Source organism: Balaenoptera physalus (assembly GCF_965194825.1).
Source record: "Balaenoptera physalus genome assembly, chromosome: 18".
Classification (NCBI taxonomy): Eukaryota; Metazoa; Chordata; class Mammalia; order Artiodactyla; family Balaenopteridae; genus Balaenoptera; species Balaenoptera physalus.
The window spans coordinates 7411004-7424222 of NC_138899.1; the positions used below are offsets into that span (position 1 = coordinate 7411004).

At 35.5% G+C, this 13219-nt stretch overlaps 1 long non-coding RNA gene across 1 annotated transcript in view; it reads left to right on the forward strand.

Annotated features, from left to right (window-relative positions):
- The window catches only part of LOC309647430, a 913030-nt gene that overhangs the window by 523884 nt on the left and 375927 nt on the right, over positions 1 to 13219 (forward strand). The window lies entirely within an intron of this gene.

The window sequence follows — 13219 nt, forward strand, 5'->3', positions numbered from 1 at the left end:
CTCATAAAGATTTAGATAACCATCATATGTTATATAATGACTTCATTTTCATAATCATCTGAAATTCCCTTCAAATTAAATATATATATTACATGTAGATACTTTTTTATTTGACATATCCTCCCAATGAAACAATTACTTTGGTGAATTTAATGGCCCTTCTCCTAAGTGATAGAGCTGTACAATGTTTGCCATCCTGCTATTAAAATATTCTAATTAAATCAGTCACCCTGGTCCCATCTGTTATATACGGATCTCATGTGGAGAAGCTGCTGGAATCTCTCCAGGGCAGTGAATGTACTTCGTTCCTTTCATGGCTCATTGGATGTCACAGGCACGAGGACCTTGTTCTTGGTTTGAAATTATAACTAAGGCTCCGGGTAGACAATAAACCACGGTGAATGCTATGAAGATTAAATCAGCTCTTTTTTCGTACTCTCAGAATGCTTGCAGAGTAAAAACAGTTGTGGCCCATGACAATATTTAGCAATCTACTCTTCATCATGTTCTAGGCATGTGCAGAAACGCTGGACATTCTCCCCAGTTCTAAGCATGAGGTGATGGTCCCAGGAACCCATGTCTGTAGGAACATTGGAGAACTGGGGAGTCCACCCCAAGGCTGGACCTGACCATGATACCAAAGTCAAGGTCAGGGCTGAAGCTAGATTTGTAAGTGCAGACCTCTGTTCTCCCAAAGATCATGGCACATTCGATTACCATTTGCCAACAAACGTACTGGTTTTCAAATTTTACTTTCTTGGACATTAACAATGGTTTGATGGGGGTTGGGAGGTGGGGTTTAATTCATACAACTTCACATGTATAGCCTTCTTGTTAAAGATGATAATAATAAAGGCCTTGGTATGTTAATCAGGGGAAATTGGTTGACAGAATGTAAGATTTTGTAAATGATAGATGGGAAAACTGCGTTGTTCTCTGCATTTGTCACTGCTATTTTTCAGCTCTAACTATTTGATTCATGAGATGTCAGATGACTTTCACAAGGAAAAAAATCTTAGTTTTAATGCCATGTTTTAATAATTAAGTGGGTTAGTCTAGCTGAAACTACTGTTCCCTGAAATGCACAGCTACACACTATTAATTGTGACGATGCTTCATTATAGAGATGGCAAATCTGTTTATATCTCAGATCCTTTTTGGCATTAAGAAGGCCATGAAGTGTAAACAAATAAATACATGCATTATTTATTCAAGTGGCTAAACGTATAGATTATCTATACATATATATATACACACACAAATGGGCATGTACTTTTTTCTCCCTTTTCCTATTCCTTCTTCAATAATTCAAATATTAAATATTTTCAAATGTTATTTATATGAAAGCTATTCATGCATATAAAGAATCAAGTAGGGGCTTCCCTGGTGGCACAGTGGTTGAGAATCTGCCTGCCAATGCAGGGGACACGGGTTCGAGCCCTGGTCTGGGAAGATCCCACATGCCACGGAGCAACTGGGCCCGTGAGCCACAATTACTGAGCCTGCACGTCTGGAGCCTGTGCTCCGCAACAAGAGAGGCCGCGATGGTGAGAGGCCCGTGCACCGCGATGAAGAGTGGTCCCCACTTGCCGCAACTAGAGAAAGCCCTCGCACAGAAACGAAGACTCAACACAGTCATAAATAAATAAATAAAAGAACGTGAATTTCTTTAAAAAAAAAAAAAAAAAAAAGAATCAAGTAGTTCCATCAGCTTTAGAAATAAAATGCAGTCCTTTTAACAGGAAACCATTTAGCTCTTGAATCTGGTTCATTGAGAATTCACCTCTTTTTATACAAATTGCATGTGCGTTAGTATCTATTAACCTTCTGCTATGGTTCTTTTCTACTTAGCTCTGTTTTCTCTTCTTGCCTTCTCTCACACACATATACCTTCCTCTTCAACGTTTTCTCCTGATGAGCATATCGTCTACTTTGGGTCTGATCAGTACTCAGTGTTGGTGTCTCTATTACTCTACACTCTACCCAAAACTCAGGTCAAGGTGACTTGGTCCATTCACTTTCCCACGCCCATACAACCACCATTTCAAATGTTCTCCTGCTCCAAGCTTCTAACATCTTCTCCCCACCTTGCTTCTATTTTCCTGCGAAAATTGATGCAAGTAGGAGAGAGACCTTCCCCCAGCTCTCAGATATGACACATCGACCCCACGTCTGCCATGCCTCCACCTCGTCTCCTGTAAAGACAGATGTGCCATCTGGGTTCCTAATACTGCCTGCCTTTCCTCCTGCTGACACATCCTTCTGGCCCACACTTGGCATTTGCTGTAGCTCTTCTCCCTTCCTTGCATTTCTACTGAATCAGTATTATCATCAAACACTTTTTCTATCACTTTCAAAAAGAAAAATCCCTCTCTTAATACATTTAGCGTCCGTTCCCACATTTCTTCTGCAATTCTCTACTCCTCCCCCTCTTCCTTCCCCCCCCCCAATCCCCCATTAAGGCAAATCTACACCAAGTATTGTCTGAACACTCACTCTCTTCAACTGAACTCTTCACATTTTCTCTTGAACCCTCCTCAATCAGGACTTCATTCTCACCCTGCTTGCAAGCCATTAACAAGAAGACTAATTCCTGTTCTCCAACTGACTTGAATATCAACATTTGACATAATTGCACCCTGAAACATTTTCTTCACTTGGATTCCAGGAAACACCTGGTGTCTAGCATTTTTTTTCTCAGTCTGCTTTCATGAACTTGACTCCTCCCTCTGACCTCTAAATGCTGGTAAGCCCAGGGCTATCTTCTATTCGCACTCAAACCCCTCATGATGTCACCTCATCGCATGCTTCCCGTTTATATCTACTGTCTGAGTTCTTCCTCTGAATCCCAGAGTGTTAGATTCAACTGCCTGTTGAACATTTCTTCCCGGATGTCTAATCTACATTTCAAGCTCACCATGTTGAAAACAACACTCTCACCCCCGCCCCCCCCCAAAAAAAAGAGAAAAGAAAGGAAAGGAAAGAAAAAACAACTCTGTTTCTGCCACTAGTATAAAGTTTGCTGTAGGGTTACCTTGCATTCAATCTAGCAGCAAATCCTGTTAGCTTTACCTCCAAATTATATTTAAATGTTAAATTTCAATACAGGTTCCCACCACTCTCTTCACCTTTGCTGCTACCACTCAAGCCAAAGCCCCTTCCTTCCCTCATCTATACCTTATCACAAGTGCTACAAATGGATAGGTTTGCTCTGCCTTTGCCTTCTTTTCTGTTGTTCTCAGATTGATCAAGTTAAAATAACAGACGATGTCATTTCTCTACTCAAAACACACCAGTGGTTTCCCATCTACCCCAGTAAAAGCCTGAGTCATCACTGATGCCTATCAATTACTGGAAGATTTGACTCTTTCCTCTCTGTGTTCAACTTTGGACATGGTCTTCCTTGCACATGGCACTCAGGGAACACTGGCTGACTGTTCCCAGGACCTAGGAGGCACACACCCTCCAGTCAGTACACAGGGAACTCAGAAAGCCGTTTCAATCTAGACTCATGCCCTTTCTCTTTAGCAAGTTTCCATGAATTGTCTAATTGATGGTGCTCTCATGTCTGTTCTCTCTGTTACTCTTTGTGAATTTCTAGAAGTTCCATTAGAATAATTTTTATTTTAATCTTTTCTCATGTTTTCCATCTTTGTCTTTCTGCTCTACTTACTGGCATTTACCAGTAAACAAATACCTTGTTTATCATCTTCATCCATATGGTTGTGTTTACAGACAGTGACCTACCTTGCCTGCGATTAGACTAAAGGAAACAGTGAGGCATACAAACATGAAGATCCAAAGGAAAAATTATAAAACTCTATGATGAAAAACATGAGTGAATGGAGAAATAAAGTGTCTAACATTACACTGAATAAAGTCTTCTGCGTTTCTGTTGTAGAATCTTGGAACCTCAGTGAGCACATCTTTCTAAGTGAACATTCCATGGTATAGTATCATAAATCTTCCTTATGTATGACTGTCGACTGAAGCTTTAAATATGCTGTGCAGTATGTTAAAATGGGCTTTGGCCACATTGAGGAACTAGAGATTTTGTTTCCTCTTCCTGACCGTGTGTATCATTGTTTAACCAAACTAGTTAACCTTGCTAAAACTTCATCACACCATTTTGTAACATATACACGATGCTAAATAAAATATTTTAGAAGGAAATATTTTTGCTCAGTGTTATTTGTAAACTCAAGCCTTGAATCTGTAATTGCAGTGATAACTTATAATTGGTAGTATTTCTTCCAGAATAAAGAATGAAAAAGACACTTGTTCTAAAGGTGCATTCAGGAAACCACAATTTAAAATAAAAATCCTATCGGTGTCTTCCAAGATCCTACCAGAACACAGCATTACTTTTCTAATACTAAATAACAAGATCTCCATGCTGAAAAATCATTCAATTAGATAATCATTTAATAATAATAGTTATTATTATTTGTATCAAATTTCCAAGATCTGTGCTGGGGGTTGTGCAAGTCAAAAATAAGGCATGGATTTTACATTCAAGTTATTTATTATTCCATTAATACCTATTTCCATATGACCAATATGAACAAATCGGAGAAAATCTCACTGCCAAAATGTATGGTTCTAAACGTAAAATGAGAGGTAAGGAGAAGGAACAAGTACTGTTGTCTGGAGAATGCAGACAAGACGTTCTGTGAGGGGTGGAGGAATGGCTAAGACTTGGAGGGTAGGGCCATGTTCCAGAAGTGGCAAGATCCTTTCCAAGTCAAGCTGGCAGAATGACTTCGTAACATCTCATACAAGAACAGAGTAGTATTTGGGAATTCATTACTGAATAAAGGGATATTGAAATGGGAATTCATTTCTGAGAGGGCTATGAAGCATGTCCAATTGAAACAAATGCTATGTGTTGTTGAGCAGTGAGAAGACACAATTCTCTAGGCAAGCTTTCAAATCAGACTCCAGTCCTGGTCAAAACGGTATGGAAGTTCCTTAAAAAACTAAAAATAAAGCTACCATATGATCTTGCAATCACACTCCTGGTCATGTATCCAGAGAAAACCATAATTTGAAAGGATACATGCACTCCAATATTCATTGCAGCACTATTTACAATAGGCAAGACATGGAAGCAACGGAACTGTCCATCAGCAGATGAATGGATGAAGAAGATGTGGTACATATCTACAATGGAATATTACTCAGCCATTAAAAAGAATGAAATAATGCCATTTGCAGCAACATGGATGGACCTAGAGGTGATCATACTAAGTGAAGTAAGATGGACAAAGGCAAATATCATGTAATATGGCTTATATGTGGAATCTAAAATATGATACAAATGAACTTATTTACAAAACAGAAACAGACTCACAGACAGAAAACAAACTTATCATTGCCAAAGGGAAAAGGGGGAGGGATAAATTAGGAGTTTGGGATTAAAATGCACACACTACTTTATATAAAATAGATAACCAACAAGGACCTATAGCACAAGGAACTCTACTCAATATCTTGTAATAACCTATAAGGGAAAAGAATCTGAAAAAGAATATCTACCTATCTATATATAACTGAATCACTTTGCTATACATTTGAAAGTAACACACCATTGTAAATCAACTATACTTCAATAAGGTACAAAAAAAAACACCTTGTTTGCAACCTTGTGAGAGATTCTGGAGCAGGGGGCCCAGCTAAGCTGTGTCCAGAACCCTGACCTTTTGAAACTGTGAGATATTAAAGATGTGTCATTTTATGCCACACATTACACAGCAGCAATAGATTAATAACAAAACGTGAATTTGAGACGATAGACAAAGGATGATGGCATCAGCGTTCAGCAGAGAAAAAGATCGCACAAGTAATATTAAGTAGGTGCGTCATTCTTCTAACAGTAGAAGAATCAGAGGAAAGTTGTACATTTTGAAGCTTGTGGACGTATTTAGACTTGAAACATTAAGCCTCTAACTGTATTAAAATCCACAGGAATTAAGACATTACCACTCCTGCTGCTACTACTAGTTATATATTAAGGAATTTTTTTCAGTGCTAGACACACTTCTAAGCACCTTATGTGTATTGATTCAGTTAAAATTTATAATTACCTTATGTGATACATTTCTTTATCATCCCCTTTTGCAGGTGGTGAATAATAATGGGGCAAAACTAATGGGTGGGAGATCCAGGCAATGTATTCCTGAAACCCATGTTCTCAGAGATAAGGTGCTCTTCAAACACTTAGGATCCAAAGAATACAGAGAGGGACACTCCACCTGAGAGCAGAGAGGGTGGCGGACTCCAGGGTTTAATTGTATCAAAAAATATGCACTACTAATATAAACAAAATATGTTGCTGTGTATTTGAATCTGACCCTAAAAACCCAAGGATATTATAGTGCCTTTGGTCATAAAAGGGGGGTTTGGTTACTAATTCATTAAGAAACAGTAACAACCAGATCTATTTAATATTTAAGAATTTATTTTTAGGTTGAAATCTAACTGTAGAGATGTTATAGAAGATGCTCTGAATAGAATTTATATGGCTTATGAGCAAAAATAAAATTGCATGTTCTTCCCAAATGTATGTTTTGTGCCAGAATAGATTCCCAGATGGTTTTATGGTTTGAGATAACAAAAGCTAGGAGGGAGAGGGAATAAATTAATAGCATAATGGTTGCATAATTGCAACATAACTTTTGTCCTAATGACAAGTATACCATAACAATAATAAAAGTTTTAGAAATGATGATGGGGCACTTATTCCTTCAATGACCATATAATTAGTTTATATTATATTTGGCACAGGATACAATCCTATATTTCATCATGAACAAGCCACTGTTGTTTGTTGTAGACTTTGAAAACTTTTTGTTATTGGACTGCACTATTCATTTATCTATTCATTTCAAAATAAGTATTGAGAACCTTTTCTGTATAATACAGATTTTTAAAATAAGCATACGCACAGGACCAGATCATCCAGAAGCAAATCAGCAGTGTTATGGGCTTGTTTGCATTTGGTAAATTGAGATAGAACCCTACGTCCAGGGACTAAAATGCAAGCCATATCACCATCAATAGATGTGGGAAAGTGAGGGAATTACAGGGGTCAAGGGCAGTGAAGATTCCTAACTAGGGGGAAATGGTGATGGAATTTATAGGGAAAAAGACAATGAATTTGGTTGCATGAAACTGAGACCGTGTAAGCTATACCCATATTTAAAGTTAAAAAGTGTACAAATATTCCACTAAGTAAACAGTCAAAAAATATTCTTGATTCTTTTAAACCTTAGTTCTAGATAGAAGGAGAAAAATTTCCCTGAAAATTCAGTTACAAATCACACCTCATGTGGTTTTGACGTATATATTCATGTCACCTGTATATCCCCAAAATCCTCAAGGAAAGTATTTAATTTATAGTGAGCTAAGACTGTTATTATCCTCAAGCATTTTCAGAAGAAAACGCAAACCTTTAAAGAAAAACAAACAAACTTCAACCTAGGCCTCAAAGAATTTGGGACTCACGGTGACAGATCATAAAATTCCCAGGGCAGCTTGGTACCATGAATGAGCATTGACACACACAACACAGAGACTTCAGGTTTAGGAGTTATCACTCACAAAATATAGAATAAGTATGTTTAATATGCTTTTAGGAAGGCAATTATGAAAACGTGAGCAACATTTAAGAAATAAACCAACAGGTTTTAAAAATAATGAAAAGAATACCTGGAAATGAAAACTACAATTGAAAAATTGCAACTCAATGCATTAGACATAGATGGAGAGATAGCCTCAAAGCTATCGGAATACAGTCCAGAGAGAAAAAGACATGGAACTATGAAAGAAATGTTAAAAACTGTGTAGAAAATAGAAACATTTTAATATACATTTAATTAATTTTCCAAAAGGAAAGAAGGGGAAACAAACTTTAAGAGGCACTATTCAAAGAAATAGTGTCGGAATGTTTTCCAGCTAGTAGACAGTAAACTTCAGATCCAGGAAGCATAGAAATTACAAGTAAAAGGTAATCCACACCTAGACATTTCACACTGAAGTGAAGGGACTTCAAAGAAAAAATAAATTAAAAACATTCAGGGAAAAAAGACAAATCACCTGCGAAGAGCCATTAGGCTGACCGTTGACTAACTGACAGCAACAATGATAGAAAGCCAGAAAACAGTGAGATAATAATTGTAATGTTCTAAGAGAAAATAGAACTTAAAATTCAAAATTCCAATCAAGAATGAAATTTTACAATTTTTGACATCTAAAACTCAAAAGTGTTTATCACCAACATACTTTCACTAAGTAAATTGTGAAAGACACATTTCAGGAATGAGGAAAATGATTTTAGAGTGTAGATTTGACACATAAAAACACTGGTTAAAAAACGTGATTTAACTATATGGGTAAATAGAAATGAACATTAGTTCTACATAACTATAACATGTGATGTCTAGTCTGAGAGATTGGAATAAAGCAGAACATGGGTTGGAGAAGAATACTTAAATCTAAGTGGTAAATTTCTCAATTAAACTAGGGGAATAAACAAGAGTTTTTAGGGAACAAGAAAGAGGGGTGTGCAGAGGAGCTTAGGGATCCGAGAGATAGGAGATGATCAAAGAATGTCTTTGGATTTGTAGTCTGAGGGAAGAGGAGGCAGTCCCTGAAGGCTGAATCTACCATTAAGGAAATGTAAATTCTTGGCAAAGCAATATAAACACCCAAGTCAAAGTGCCTTTACAATTGGAAGTCCATATGGTCTTTTATGTGTTACAAAAATGCATAGAGGCTAACAAGTGAAGGAAACTCTCTACAAAATCATGAAGAATAAAAGTTCTTTACATCCTGGGGCTGCCTCTACTCCCTTCTCTCATTAACATATCATTCTTAACCCGTGGTTTGCCTGGCCTCTTTAAAGGTAAAAGAAGCTGTAAGCCTCATGCCACAATGCAAGGTTTTATGTTCGAATGTATTTATTTAAAGAAGTCAGAAGGGAGGAGGTTATTATTACTCAGCTTAATTTCACTTTGAAAGGAAAGCTCTAGCATCAGATGCTAATGTGTTCCGTTTCCTAAACAAGTTCCCTTTGAACACTAAAAGCATTTCTTTGTCAAAGGCTTCTTCCATTTTTTTTCCTCTCTCCATCAAAGGAATAGAAAAAAAAAAATGTTGACTTTCTAATTCATACTATATCAATTAATTATAAAAGCTTTTTACAGATAATTTTTATTTTCCCAGATATGTTTAAATCTGAAACAGTCATGTAATTAATTCATCTTCTGTAAAGATGAGTCTGCAATGTGTATTTATAACAGGGAAGAAGACAAAGAATAATAAATAGAGTTGGCCGTCTTATTTGCACCTATTTGAAATTTCTCCAGATTTTTGCATTCAGTCTTGTTCCTGGTTGCCTTTAGCCATAAAGACTGTAGATTTGTTTACTTCCTTATACCTTTTTAAATTCCACCTTGGGACATAACCACTGAAACTTACTTTGTGGCCCTGATCCTGTAGGTCTATTATCAATCATGCCCTCAAAGGGCTAAGAGCCTTTTTATTCTTATATATCAAGTCATCATTCTCTGTTAGAGAACCCTTTCAGTTCTTAAAGAGAATCATACACTGATTTTGCTGCCCTTTACCCCTATCTCCACTAGAATAAATAATTATATTTCTTTCCCTTTTCTATATAATTTTCTAACTCATTTATCTTACATTCCTTTTACCCTCTCTGTTTCTTAACCATGTGTACTTTCCAAGATATGGTCCTTGATCATCTGCTTCTCCCTACCATCTCATCCCTGGATATGCTTGTCTTGTCTTAAACTATCCTCTCTGTAGTTGTGTAATGTCCAAGGTAGATTATAGGGCTCCCTGAAAAAGATAAAATTTTACACACAAATTAGGTGTGTGCTTAAGCAGTTAGCCTGGACTGTTTCTTTGAAAATTTGAAACAGTAGTTACATTATAATCTATCAGGCTTGAGCATATAATTAGGAGAAAAAATAAACATATCTGATACTTTAGAATAAAGTGATACAGTAAGATATTAGACATTATTCATGCCTATGTTCTCTATTTACTTACTTAAGAGTTTGACAAATAATATAAGCATGTAACCCCATATTAAATCACCCGTCCATGATCTTTTTCTCTTGCCCCTTCTTAACTCCTGACATTAACTGAATCATTTTGGATAATGATGCTAAGTGTAAAACCCAGGATGGTAAAAGGAATTCATTAACCCAAAATTCCATGAGCCTCATAATTCTCTCTTTCCCTGACTCCACCAAAATATTAATTCAGTGAACCTCAGAGCAGGTTCAAGAAGAATCAATTTTAGTTTAGTCTTTTCTTAATTGGTGTGTTGAGTCCTGTTGTGAGACTGGCTTTGTTGTTTAAGCTTTGTTTTGATAATTTTGTAACATACTGGCAACGAAAATCAATGTCAATATTTTTTTTATTATCAGAAGTCAAGAAAAACATATATATATATTTTGATAATTAAAATTTAAGTTATTTCTTATCTTACATAAAGTCTGGATAATTAAACAGACTTCTAGAATCAATGTTCTTTTGGGAAGAAAACAAACCTCTGGTAAAATACTTTAAAATCCCATTCAATTTTATAATATATACTAATAAATAAATATATACTAATAAATAAATTCAGTAGTTTTCTTTTCTGAAATTATTAAGGGTTATCAATTCCATTTTTTCTGATGTTACCTTTGTCACTTTCATTGCCAGTGCTGTACTCTTTTTTTCCTCAATTACCACTATAATTATCACTGCAAAATTTATAAATAATGCTTCAAGAAATTATATGACTATGCAGCTGTTTTTGTGTCATGACTCATTATAAAAGAGCTTCCTAGTCTGAAGCATTTCTTACATAGTTGAAAATAAGGCTTTGGATTTATTTTTTCTTAAGCTTGATGGTAGTATTTCTATGTTAATTGGGAGACCACTTAATGAAAATCCACGTGGGTAAAATCAGGATGTACAAAAAGATAGAGCAAATGTAAAGTGACCCAGAGATTCAGGAGAGCAGGCAAATGTGAAGGAAAAGTCAAGAAAATGGTGTGCAAAATTGAATTAATTATCAGTAATTTAGTAACTACATTGAATCTTTTAGTAAATATAAATCTTTTATTGAGATCAAGGTTGCTTTCTCTTTTCAGTAGGCCACAGTTAATCCTGCATCATATTTTTAGTTCTCTCTTATCTTTACTACAATTTCCACATTGGCTTTCATCTGATATTTAAACTTATATGTTGTACAAATAGTCTGTATTATTTAAGAGTATAGCAGACTCACTTATGTATATACAGAATTTAATTACTTTTAAATCTCTGAAGGTATAGCTTATTTGCTTGGTTTTTACAGTAATGTTTTTTTAATTTAAACAAGGTAACATTTGGAATATTGTTTCTCTGAATGAATTATTAAAGAGATAAAAATTGAGATGCACTTAAAAAGACTGCTCTATCTACTAAATTACCCCAAATTAAAATTAATTATATGGTTATATTAAAAAATGCTACATATGCTGAATGTAGCTTCTGCTCAATTTTGATGTGAATCTGCTCTAAAAAAATCTATTAAAATATTTTTAAATTCAGAGTATAAAATTATATGTAGATTTGGGTGTCAAATGCAAAAAACAAAATCCATAGGTGCTGACAAATTTTATTTTATTTTTATTTATTTTTAAAAATATTTATGTATTTATTTTTGGCTGCGCCAGGTCTTACGGTATGTGGGATCTAGTTCCCCGACCAGGGATGGAACCCAGGCCTCCTGCATTGGGAGTGAGGAGTCTTAACCACTGGACCACCAGGGAAGTCCCTGAAAAATTTTAATATGTGGAAGTAAGAATAATAAAAATAGTTTTGTTATCTTTGTTAATTTTTTGAGATACAATTCCACAATTATCGTAAACAATATGATTAAACATGCAAACATGATTTAAAATGTAATATTCAAGGATCTATTGCTATCACTGAGGAATAGATATGGAATTTAAGAAACCAAAGCCCAGTTGGATTCAGTGACGGCTACTTTTACTTACCACCACACACACACATACACACACACACACACAAAGATGCAAATTACTGCTTATTATAAATGGAGAAGGGATAAGAATAAGAAAATAAATTATTTGTTTACATGTTTAAGGAAGTATCACAGTGAGCAATCCAATGGGGGAAAAAATTCCAAATAAAAATAAAATCCCAACATTTTGTTTTAATGTTATTTACTTGTAGTAAAGAACATATTTCTATAAGGAAGAAGTAAACAAGAAGATGTTTCTAGAAAGGAAGGGAAGAAGGAAAAAAGGGAGGAAGGGGTGGAGGGAAGAAAGGAGGAGGAAGGAAATAAGGAAGAAATATTTCAGAACATTTATCTCTGACAATTTATCTGTAAGACAAAACAAAAACAGGAACAAATCAAAGCAACAAAACCTCATTTCAAATATATATAAGTTACACATAAGGAACACTAATAAATGAATGAATGAATCAATCAATCAATAATTAAATGAACAAAATAACATGCTCCTTTTTCCTTTGATTCATTTTTTTCCCAATTTCATTGATGGCTACACTACAAACAAAAGAAAAATGAACATCATAGTTTTTACTATGCGTGGGCCTCTTCCATTGTATGCATGCATAAGTGCCAGCTAAACATTTTAAATTCAGTCAGAATTTTTCCCCATGTGGTAGAAATGATGATTCTTTTTTAGCTACGCTTTTTTTTTCCACTTTCAAGGTACTTTAAAAATAATTCATTTACTGTAAAATATCTTAGAGGTGGAAAAAATGAGTTTCTATTTTCTTTTACAAGCCATGCCTTCTTGGCTACACAGAGCTTTTATATCAATAGCTTCATCTTTTCGGTCTGGACTCAAAAGGGCGTTTTTTCATGGAACCATGCAACCTTTTTTTTTTTTTTTTTTGATATTGAAGAGTTTTTCCTTGGGGTATTATGAGAACTAATTTGCTCTAAAAGATCCTCAGTTGTCCTGTGACCTTCTGTCACATCATCCATTGGACTCTACAGAGAAGCTTGCTCTCCCCCTGGACACTGGAGAATGACATTTACTTTGTCAAAATGCCCAAGTTTTCACTCAGTTTTGCTACAGGTTGCTGTCTTCTTTGATTCAGGCACAACAGCCCCCTGCAAAAGTCTTTGCTCCCCTCTCCTGCCAAGTGCTGTTAT